Raw genomic sequence first — 12838 nt, 5'->3', positions numbered from 1 at the left:
GTCGCTCCTCTGACCCGCCTGCCGGATTACCAATGAACCGTAAACCGCCATGTCCAAGTGGGTTGCCAGTGAATCGCCAAACTCTAGCCGGGTCATACATCCGGCGGTTTATACCGCAGGGTATATCCCCGACAGGTTCTGTCTGAATCATCAAAAAGTTCTGATCGCCTCAATGAAAAGTTCAGTCCGAATCGCCGAAGGGTTCTAGCCGCATCGCCGAAAGGATCTGTCCGAGTCGTCAAAGAGTTCCGACTTCGGCTACAGAAAAGTTCCGAATTATCAAATACTTCCGGATTAGCAAAAAGTTCCGGCTGGATTATCAAGAGGTTCCATCTCAAAAGATTCTGGATTATCAAAAATTCCGGTTGCATTATCAAGAGGTTCCGGTTCAAAGGTTCCGGATTATCAAAAGTTTCGGCCGGGTTATACAGAGGTTCCAGCTCAAAAGGTTCCGAATTATCAAAAATTCCGGTTGGATTATCAAGAGGTTCCGGTTCAAAAGTTTCGGATTATCAAAAGTTCCGGCCGGATTATCAAGAAACTCCGGTTCCAGAAATTCTGGTTTAAAAAATTTCGGCCAGGTTATGTGGAGACCTCAGGCATTACAAGACACAGAACCAATCAACTCTTTTGTCAAAACAAAGGCAGCACTATGCATTATCCGGCGCCAGCGTCCGGCAAAAAATGCCAGGTGCTATCGTTTCTATGTATTTTATCAGTACATGTTAATTCCCCCGACAACAATTACTCTGGCCTGTAATATTTTTACGCAGGGAAACTATTAAAAGAAAAAGGGTGGTGTTATACCACGGATGCACGTTCGGCTGTATCGCGCGGCTTCACGGACAGGGTGTCGCGGTCCGGTTTACGTCAACGTACCGGCTGACTCGCCCGTCTGCACCACCTTACAACACCACGGATGACTCGCCCGTTCACCATGGCCACCGGTTCATGCGTCCATGCCGGTTTACAACATGGAGGACAACTTGCTCGGCCGCGCCGGCTTACAACGCCGGGCCGACTCATCTGTCTGCTCCTACGGTTAACTCGGTCGTGATTAATTTTAGCATCACTGTGGTGATCATCAACTCGATGGCGGATAATTTCCGGCCTAGCACATCAGGTGATATCCATCTAAAATATATTTTATTAGCACATATTATTTTTGTCAAAGAACAGTTTACCTTTTCCTTGGTCTGCAATATTGTTTATGCAGGATGATTGTTCATTGCAAAAGCTATGGTTGTGTCATGGATGTATAAACTCGCGCAACCATTATGAATGCGCTAGTATCTTACCATGCCATCAAGCTCGGTGAATATATGTGCAAACCGCCATTTTGCAGACCGGTTTACACCAATATGACGTGGCTAATTCGCCCGTCCACGCCGGTTTACAATGCCACGGCCGACTCATCTGTCTGTGCCGCCTTTGAAAGCCGCGGTCGTCTTTGCTATCCGTCTCTCACGGCCTGGTCTACATCAACATACCAGGCCGCACCTGTCTGCATGAGCTGTTTATTGGGTATGAGCAAGTCACAACTTGGGTAGCCCGGTTTTCTTTCAAATTGGAGACAAATTATCATCAACCGCCGTTTGCACTGGATGGTTCAATGGGCAGCCGCACAAGTCGCCGCCACTACAGTTTTGATTAACTTCAAGTCGCCAGTTGGAAGGAACCATTGGCCGAGTTGCTGACACGGCTCATATGGGATCATTTACAACCCGCTGCAGTCACCTCAACCTTCTACGGATTCACATCGTGCTATCAACGCCAATGATATACAAGTTATGCCGGTTTATATCACGGCCAAATATGGAGAGTCTCAAGCCAACTCCTCGAGTCACCTTTGAGACTCGGAGGCTGTGATGACATGACTTAGCGAATCTTGCCAGTTTCAGCAAATTTAAGAACCCCAGGACGATGGAGGGAAGGATAACCCGGTCCCGGAGGCTACTATTATATTGATGAAAGTTTAAAGGCTGTCAGAAAATTTCCGGCTTAGAAAGTATATGATAGTTATAAAATCCCGGCTCGATGAAGAAGTTCCAGGTCATCAGAAATGACTCCGGTTTACAATCCGGTTCAAGAAAAATCTATTCTCCTACAAAGCTCTGAAGCGCTCAAATCCGGTTTAACAATGTCCGGTTCAAAAGGGAATTAACTTCTCGCAAGTTCGAGTTTAAAGGCCGTCAGAAAATTTCCGGCTGAAAATGAAGATTCCGGTTTAAAATCCGGTTCAAGGGAAAGATATCTCCCACAAAGCTTTGAAGCTCTTAATATCTGGTTTGACATCCGGTTCAAGAAGGATTTATCTCTTGCAAATAGTTAAAGGGTGCCAAAGAGGACCGGCTGCCATGATGCGCGGTTCAAACATGGGTATCCTGCCTTATTGGCTTATCATATTATTGATCACTTGGGGGCTTGGTCGTGTATGAACCATAGTCACACCTCTTGATCGGCTCAATGCAACAGCGTCACTTGGGGCTTTGGTCGCATCCGAACCATAGCAACACCTTTTGATAGGCGTAAAGCCACAACATCACTTGGGTACTTGTGGTCACATCTGAACCATAGTCACGCCTCTTGATCGGCCTAGTGCCACAACATCACTTGGGGGCTTGGTCGAACTCGAACCATAGCTACACCTCTTGATCGACGTAATGCCAAAGCATCACTTGGGGACTTGTGGTCACGTCTGAACCATAGTCACGCCTCTTGATCGGCCTAGTGCCACAGCATCACTTGGGGCTTGGTCGAACCCGAACCATAGCTACACCTCTTGATTGGCGTAATGCCAAAGCATCATTTGGGGACCTGGCTGACTCGAACCATAGCTACGCCTTTTTGGGTGCTTGGTCGTGTCCGACCATGGTAATGCCTCTTGATCGGCTCAATAGCCTCTTTTTGCAAATGGATTTATCATTGCCTTTGCTTGAAATTTTGTTTTGATAAATATTTCTTTTGTTGCGTTTTTAAACTGACAATTCTTAAACCAGTTCGATTGTCAAATTACAAATTGGCGGAACACGGTCAAATCTTAATCCGGAGACTATCTGTCCGGTTTGATTTTCTGTTACCATCCTATTATGGAGTAAACCGGTGTTTATCAACCCGGCTCGGCTTTCAACTACAAGTTGTCAGTACACGATCAAGTTATAATCCGGAGACTATCAGCCCGGTCTGGTTTGACAACAAGTCACCAGTATTATATATGGTTAATCTGGGGTTTATCACAAACCCGATACGGTTTTATCATAAACCGATACAATATGAAAGGAGTTATCATTACTCAAAGATTGGGGTTATCACTCTTACTACAAAAAGTTGGTAAACCAACAATGTGATTCAATGTCACAGGTATGATATATTTCATATTTTTAAGTGCAGCCTTGGTTATAAACCCAGGTTATATGTTGGGCATTATGACCCGTCCGGCGGTAAACCGCCAGGACACTTTAAACTTGTTGTATGCAGAAACAGGTTGAATAAAGTATGATGATAAATTCCGGTGTTTGTTAAACCGGCCTAGCTTTTGACTATAAGTCGCCAGTATGATGATAAATTATCCGGTGTTTATTAAACCGGCCTGGCTTTAAGACAATAAGTCGCCAGTATATGATGAGAAATTATCCGGTGTTTGTTAAACCGGCCTGGCTTTTGACTATAAGTCGCCAGTATATATTTGGATTGCGTCATTGGAATCATGCGCTCATAAATCATTGGATTATATTATTCAAATCTTCAAATAGCCAACATGGCTGGATTTTATTATGGTTATCAATAACCAGTATTATTATTAAGGTTTTCAAAGTCGCTTTAGCGCAATGGCTATTATATTATCAAAGGATATGATTTATTTTACAATTGAAGGAATAGTCCCAAGTCGCTGCAGGCTTACGACCCGGCACTTGGGGGCTACATTATTCAACTTAAGATTATATCAAATATGCAAGTCTCATGTCGCTGCAAGCATGCACCATAACACTTGGGGGCTAATGCAAAGTCATTTTTTTCTCATCTTATTGAAGACCCGACTCATCATATCATAATGAGCCGGCCCTTGGGGGTTGCACATCACTGCTCAAGTTTACATGATCATATTTATAAAGTCCCTGCTCATTATTGCATAATGACCCGGCCCTTGGGAGCTACACTGGTTGAAGTTTTTATGAGTATAAGGCAATTACAAGTCCGAGGTTGCTGCAAGCATGACAACCCGACACTTGGGGGCTACATATATGGAGTCTTCAGTTTTTACTAGTGACTGAGATGAGCAACATGGATTTCTTCAAAGTGGCAGTAATTATATGGAAGCAAGTCTCAAATCATCACTTTGTTCTGTTCAAGACTTGGGGGCTACAGGTAATATGGATATAAGGGAGAAATATCTTTTAAATTTCAGTCTTGAGCTAACCAGATTGACCCGGTGTCTACAACAATTATAAACCGGCGTCACCAACAATTATTGACCCTGCATCACCAATCATTATGACCCGGTGTCTGCAACAATCATGAACCGGCATTGGCAACAATCATGAACCGGCGTTGAAAACAATCATGACCCGAAATTATAAGTTTTTATAACCCGGCAATTTTGGTAATATTAAACCAGCAAGTTTTATATCTTCAAACTGGCTGAATATCAGATGAGTATTTCAAGACCTATATTTCTTAAACCGGTGCTTTGGAAGCCAACTCAAGTGGATTATTCTTCATAATATTTTTCTATGAGAAACCAACGTCAGCAATTTGAGTATGAGGCTGGTTATTGACCCAGATTTTCTAGGAGGAAATGACAAGGATTTAAGGATGATTAGGTGCCTGTCTACAAGAATTCTTAATCCGGAGCACAACCTGTCAAATTGGTTCTTGTGTTTATTTTGCAGCATAAGTTTACCATGGATAAATCCAAGCTAAAGTTGAGGGCTAATGTCGGGGATATACCTCGCGGCGTAAACCGGCCGGAAGTATAACCCGGACGGACTTGGCTGTTTACATGAGACCCGGCTGAGACTTGATGATTCACTGGTGACCCGTTTGGTCCTGGCGGTTTATGATTCATTGGTAATCCGGCAGGCGGGTCAGAGGAGCGACAAGACCCCGTGGCCCAACGGGCGGTTCATGAAGGCCGGTTCATACTATGGTGGGCCGGTTTAAGGGGAAAGGCATGACGAATATTTACCTTACAAGGAGTTAAGACCAGGACTTGTATCCGGTTTATATTAGAGATAGACTAGTCCTAATCCTAATAGGACTCCACATGTAACCCGCCCCTTCAACTTATATAAGGAGGGGCAGGGTTCCCAAAAGAGGACAAGCTACAAGCAAGAAGAAACAATATCTAGGGCTAGAGACAAAGAGGAGAGACGGCTTACGGCGACGCCCTCATGAGCATAATGAGACCTAGCCACAAACAACATGTAGGGCTATTCCGGATGATGTTTCCCGAGGCCCGAAGCTGTCTAAATCCTCGTCTTGTGTGATGATCCGCCTTGCGTCTCTCGATTCCGACCAACCCCTTCAAGCTACCGCATAGAAGCGTTGGCCTCGCAACTAAGTCCTCACACTAAGGACATCTGCCGTGAAAAATCCACGACACACGCCAAGGAGAGTCCCATCCGGACACGGGTGCAGTCTTCGGTCTTCCTATCTTCGCAGCCCATCAGTCCGAGCCATGGCTAACAGGCCGGACGGCCGAGGACCCCTTAGTCCAGGACTCCCTCAGTGGCGCCCCCTCCTTCCTTCTCTTCTCTCTTCCCCTTACTTCTATCCTACTCCTACTACTTGGAAGGGGGGAATCCTACTCCCGGTGGGAGTATGACTCCCCAGGGCGTGCCATAGTAGAGGGCCGGCCCTCCCCCTCCACCACTCCTTTATATACGGGGGAGGGGGGCACCCCATGGACACACAAGTTGATCATTGATCTTTTAGCCGTGTGCGGTGCCCCCCTCCACCATAATCCACCTCAGTCATATCGTAGCGGTGCTTAGGCGAAGCCCTGCGTCGGTAGCTTCATCAACACCGTCATCACGCCATCGTGCTGACAGAACTCTCCCTCGAAGCTCTACTGGATCATGAGTTCATGGGACGTCACCGAGCTGAACGTGTGCAGATCACGGAGGTGACGTACGTTCGGTACTAGGATCGGTCGATCGTGAAGACGTACGACTACATCAACCGCGTTGTCATAACGCTTCCGCTTATGGTCTATGAAGGTACGTGGATGACACTCTCCCCTCTCGTTGCTATGCATCACCGTGATCTTGCGTGTGCATAGGAATTTTTTTGAAATTACTACGTTCCTCAACAATGGCATCCGAGCCAGGTTTATGCGTAGATGTTATATGCATGAGTATAACACAAAGGAGTTGTGGGCGTGGGTATATACATATTGCTTGCCGTCACTAGTTGATTCTTGATTCAGCGGCATTGTTGGATGAAGCGGCCCAGACCGACATTGCGCGTATGCTTACGCGAGACTGGTTCTATCGACGTGCTTCGCACACAGGTGGCTAGTGGGTGTCTGTTTTTCCAACTTTAGTTGAATCGGATTCAATGAACAGGGTTCTTTCTGAAGATCAAAAAGCAATCACTATACCGCGTTGTGGTTTTTGATGCGTAGGTAAGAATGGTTCTTGCTCAGACCGTAGCAGCCACGTAAAACTTGCAACACCAAAGTAGAGGACGTCTAACTTGTCTTTGCAGGGCATGTTGTGATGTGATATGGTTAAGACGTAACGAGATATAAATTGTTGTATGAGATGATCATGTTTTGTTGAAGTTATCGGCAACCGGTAGAAGCCTTATGGTTGTCTCTTTATTGCATAAGATGCAAGCGCCAAATAATTACTTTACTTTTTCGCTTTGCGATAGCAATAGTTGCAAGAGCAATAGTTGGCGAGACGACCATATGATGACACGTTATAGAGATCAAGATGATGGAGATCATGGTGTCATGCCGGTGACGATAGAGATCATCATGGTACTTTGAAGATGGAGATCAAAGGTGCAAGATGATCATGGCCATATCATATCACATATTTTGATTGCATGTGATGTTTATCCTTTATGCATCTTATTTCGCTTAGTTCGGCGGTAGCATTATAAGATTTTCTCTCACTAAATTTCAAGGTATAAGTGTTCTCCCTGAGTATGCACCGTTGTGATAGTTCATCATGCCGAGACACCACGTGATGATCGGGTGTGATAAGCTCTATGTTCACATACAACAGGTGCAAGCCATTTTTGCACATGCGGAATACTCGGGTTAAACATGACGAGCCTAGCATATGCAGATATGGCCTCGGAACACTGGAGACCGAAAGGTCAAGCATGAATCATATAGTAGATATGATCAACATAGTGATGTTCACCATTGAAAACTAATCCATCTCACGTGATGATCGGACATGGTTTTGTTGATATGGATCACGTGATCACTTAGATGATTAGAGAGATGTCTATCTAAGTGGGTGTTCTTAAGTAATTTGATTAATTGAACTTTAATTTATCATGAACTTAGTCCTGATAGTATATGCATAACTATGTTGTAGATCAATAGCTTGCGATGTAGCTCCCTGTTTATTTTTGATACGTTCCTAGAGAAAAATAAGTTGAAATATGTTAGTATCAATGATGCGGACTAGCTCCGTGATCTAAGGATTATCCTCAATGCTGCACAAAAGTATTATGTCCTTGATCCACCACTAGGTGACAGGACTGTTGCAGGAGCAGATGCAGATGTTATGAACGTTTGACAAGCTCGGTATGATGACTACTTGATAGTTTAGTGCACCATGCTTTACGGATTAGAATCAGGACTTCAAAAATGTTTTGAATGACATGGAGCATATGAGATGTTCCAAGAGTTGAAATTGGTATTTCATGCTCATTCCCGTGTCGAGAGGTATGAGACCTCTGACAGTACTTTGCCTACAAGATGGAGGAGAATAGCTCAACCAGTGAGCATATGCTCAGATTGTTTGGGTACTACAATAGCTTGAATCAAGTGGGAGTTAATCTTCCACATAAAATAGTGATTGACAGAGTTCTCTAGTCACTATCACCAAGTTACTGGAACTTCGTGATGAACTATAATATGCAAGGGATGACGAAAGTAATTCTCAAGCTCTTCTCGATGCTAAAGTCAGCGAAGGTAGAAATCAAGAAAAGCATCAAGTGTTGATGGTTGACAAGACCACAAATTTCAAGTAAAAGGGATAGGTAAAGAAAGGGAGCTTCAAGAAGAATGGCAAGCAATTGCCACTCCCATGAAGAAACCCAAAGCTAGACCCAAGTCTGAAACTGGGTGCTTCTACTTCAAAGGAAATGGTCACTGGAAGTGGAACTACCGTAGATACTTGGCGGATAAGAAGGATGGCATACTAAACAAAGGTATATTGGATATACATGTTATTGATGTGTAATTTACTAGTGTTTATAGAAACCCCTTGGTATTTGATACTAGTTCAGTTGCTAAGAGTAGTAACGTGAAACGGGAGTTGCAAAATAAACAGAGACTAGTTAAGGGCGAGGTGATGATGTGTGTTGGAAGTGATTCCAAGGTTGATAAGATCACCATCGCACACTCCCTTTACCTTCGGGATTAGTGTTGAACCTAAAATAAATGTTATTTGGTGTTTGCGTTGAGCATGAATATGATTGGATCATGTTTATTGCAATAGTTATTCATTTAAGTCAAAGAATAATTGTTGTTCTATTTACATGAATAAAACCTTCTATGGCAATACACTCAATATAAATGGTTTATTGAATCTCGATCCTAGTGATACACATATTCCTAATATTGAAGCCAAAAGATGCAAAGTTAATAATGATAGTGCAACTTATTTGTAGCACTGCCGTTTAGGTCATATTGGTGTAAAGCGCATGAAGAAACTCCATGTTGATGGGCTTTTGGAATCACTGGATTATGAATCACTTGATGCTTGCGAACCATGCCTCATGGGCAAGATGACTAAGACTCCGTTCTTCGGAACAATGGAGTGAGCAACTCACTTATTGGAAATAATACATACTAATGTATGCGGTCTGATGAGTGTTGAGGCTCACGGCGGGTATCATTATTTTCTGACCTTCACAGATGATTTGAGCATATATGGGTATATCTACTTGATGAAACATAAGTCTGAAACATTTGAAAAGTTCAAAGAATTTCGGAGTGAAGTGTAAAATCATCACAACAAGAAAATAAAGTTTCTACGAGCTGATCGCGGAGACAAAAATTTGAGTTACCAGTTTGGTCTTCAACTAAAACAATGTGGAATAGTTTCACAAATTCATGCCACCTGGAACACCACAGCATAATCGTGTTTCCGAATGTCATAACCATACTTTATTGGATATAGTACAATATATGATTTCTCTTGCCGATTTACCACTATCGTTTTGGGTTTATGCATTAGAGACAGCTACATTCACGTTAAATAGGGCACCGTCTAATCTGTTGAGATGACACCTTATGAACTGTGGTTTGGCAAGAAACCAAAGTTGTCGTTTCTTAAAGTTTGGGGTTGTGATGCTTATGTGAAAAAAGTTTCAGCCTGATAAGCACAAACCTAAATCGAAAAAGTGCGTCTTCATAGGATACCCAAAAGAAACTGTTGGGTACACCTTCTATCACAAATCTGAAAGGCAATATCTTTGTTGCTAAGAGTGGATCCTTTCTAGAGAAGAAGTTTCTCTCGAAAGAAGTGAGTGGGAGGAATGTAGAACTTGATGAGGTTATTATACCTTCTCCCAAATTGGAAAGTAGTTCATCACAGAAATCAGTTCTAGTGATCTCTACACCAATTAGTGAGGAAGCTAATGATGTTTATCATGAAACTTCAGATAAAATTACTACCAAACCTCGTAGGACAACCAGAGTATGGTCCGCACCAGAGTGGTACGGTAATCCTTTCTGGAAGTCATGTTACTAGACCATGACAAACCTACGAACTATGAGGAAGCCATGATAAGCCCAGATTTCGCAAAATGTCTTGAGGCCATGAAATCTGAGATGGGATCCATGTATGGGAACAAAGTATGGACTTTGATTGACTTGGCCGATGATCGGTAAGTCATTAAGAATAAATGGATCTTCAAGAGGAAGACGGACAATGATAGTAGTGTTACTATCTACAAAGCTCGAATTGTCGCAAAATGTTTTTGATAAGTTCAAGGTGCTGACTACAATGAGATTTTCTCACTCGTAATTGATGCTTAAAAGTCTGTCTGAATCATGTTAGCAGTTGCCGCATCAAAACTGGATTCCTTAATTGATTTCTTAAAGAAGAGTTGTATATGATGCAACCATAAGGTTTTGTCGATCCTAAAGGTGCTAACAAAGTGAGCAAGCCCTAGCGATCCATCTATGGACTGGTGCAAGCAACTCGGAGTTGGAATATATACTTTGATAAAGTGATCAAGGCATATGGTTTTATACAGACTTGCGGTGAAGCCTGTATTTACAAGAAAGTGAGTGGGAGCACTACAACATTTCTGATAAGTATATGTGAATGACATATTGTTGATCGGAAATAATGTAGAATTTTCTGGAAAGCATAAAGGAGTGTTTGAAAAGAGTTTTTCAAAGAAATACCTCGATGAAGGTGCTTAAACATTGAGCATCAAGATCTATAGAGATAGATCAAGACGCTTGATAAGTTTTTTCAATGAGTACATACCTTGACTAGATTTTGAAGTAGTTCAAAATGCATCAGTCAAAGAAGGAGTTCTTGCTTGTGTTGCAAGGTGTGAAGTTGAGTAAAGACTCAAAACCCGACCACAGCAGAAAATAGAAAGAGAATGAAAAGTCATTCCCTATGCCTCAGTCATAGGTTCTATAAAGTATGCTATGCTGTTTACCAGTCCTATTGTATACCTTAGCATGATTCTGGCAAGGGAATACAATAGTGATCTAGGACTAGATCACTGGACAGCAGTCAAAATTATCCTTAGAGGACTAAGGAAATATTTCTCGGTTATGGAGGTGATAAAAAGTTCATCGTAAAGAGTTACGTTGATGCAAACTTTGACACCGATCTGGATGACTATGAGTCACAATCCGGATACATATTGAAATTGGGAGCAATTAGCTAAAGTAGCTCCGTGCAAAGCATTGTAGACATAGAAATTTGCAAAATACATACAGATCTGAATTTGGCAGACCCGTTGACTAAAGTTCTCTCATAAGCAAAACATGATCACACCTTAGTACTCTTTGGGTGTTAATCACAAGGTGATGTGAACTAGATTATTGACTCTAGTAAACCCTTTGAGTGTTGGTCACATGGCGATGTGAACTATGGGTGTTAATCGCATGCTGATGTGAACTATTGGTGTTAAATCACATGGCAATGGGAACTAGATTATTGACTCTAGTGCAAGTGGGAGACTGAAGGAAATATGCCCTAGAGGCAATAATAAAGTTGTTATTTATATTTCCTTATATCATGGTAAATGTTTATTATTCATGCTAGAATTGTATTAACTGGAAACTTAGTACATGTGTGAATACATAGACAAAACAGAGGGTCCCTAGTATGCCTCTACTTGACTAGCTCATTAATCAAAGATGGTTATGTTTCCTGACCATAGACATGTGTTGTCATTTGATGAACGGGATCACATCATTAGGGAATGATGTGATGGACAAGACCCATCTATTAGCTTAGCATTATGATTGTTGAGTTTAATTGCTATTGCTTTCTTCATGACTTATACATGTTCCTCTGATCCTATGAGATTATGAACTCCCGAATACCGGAGGAACACCTTGTGTGCTATCAAACTGCACAACGTAACTGGGTAATTATAAAGGTGCTCTACAGGTGTCTCCGATGGTACTTGTTAAGTTGGCATAGATCAAGATTAGGATGTGTCAGTCCAATTGTCGGAGAGGTATCTCTGGGCCCTCTCGGTAATGCACATCACTATAAGCCTTGCAAGCAATGTGACTAATGAGTTAGTTGCAGGATGATTACGGAACAAGTAAGGAGACTTGCTGGTAATGAGATTGAACTAGGTATTGAGATACCAACGATCGAATCTCGGGCAAGTAACATACTGTTGACAAAGGGTACAATGTATGTTGTTATGCGGTTTGACCGACAAAGATCTTCGTAGAATATGTGGGAGCCAATATGAGCATCCAGGTTCCGCTATTGGTTATTGACCGGAGACGTGTCTCTGTCATGTTTACATAGTTCTCGAACCCGTAGGGTCCACACGCTTAACATTCGGTGACGATCAGTATTATGAGTTTATGTGTTTTGATGTACCAAAGGTTGTTCGGAGTCCCGGTTGAGATCAGGGACATGACGAGGAGTCTCTAAATGTTCGAGGCGTAAAGATCGATATATTGGAAGGCTATATTCGGACATCGGAAAGGTTCTGAGTGGTTCGGGTATTTATCGGAGTACTTGAGACTTACGGGAATTCGCCGGGGAGTATATGGGCCTTATTGGGCTTTAGGGGAGAGAGAGGGGCTGCCTAGGGCAGGCCGTGCGGCCCCCAAGTCCTAGTCCAAATTGGACTAGGGGGAGGGGCGGCACCCCCTCCTTCCTTCTCTTCTCTGTTCCCCTTACTTCTCTTCTACCTACTACTTGGACGGGGGGAATCCTACTCCCGGTGGGAGTAGGACTCCCCAGGGCGCGCCATAGTAGAGGGCCAGCCCTCCCCCTCCTCCACTCCTTTATATACGCGGGAGGGGGGCACCCCATGTTCACACAAGTTGATCATTGATCTTTTAGCCGTGTGTGGTGCCCCCCTCCACCATAATCCACCTTAGTCATATCATAGCGGTGCTTATGCAAAGCCCTGCGTCGATAGC

This window comes from Triticum dicoccoides, chromosome 5A (genome assembly GCF_002162155.2).
Source record: "Triticum dicoccoides isolate Atlit2015 ecotype Zavitan chromosome 5A, WEW_v2.0, whole genome shotgun sequence".
NCBI classification, from domain to species: Eukaryota; Viridiplantae; Streptophyta; class Magnoliopsida; order Poales; family Poaceae; genus Triticum; species Triticum dicoccoides.
This window is presented reverse-complemented; position numbering follows the sequence as displayed.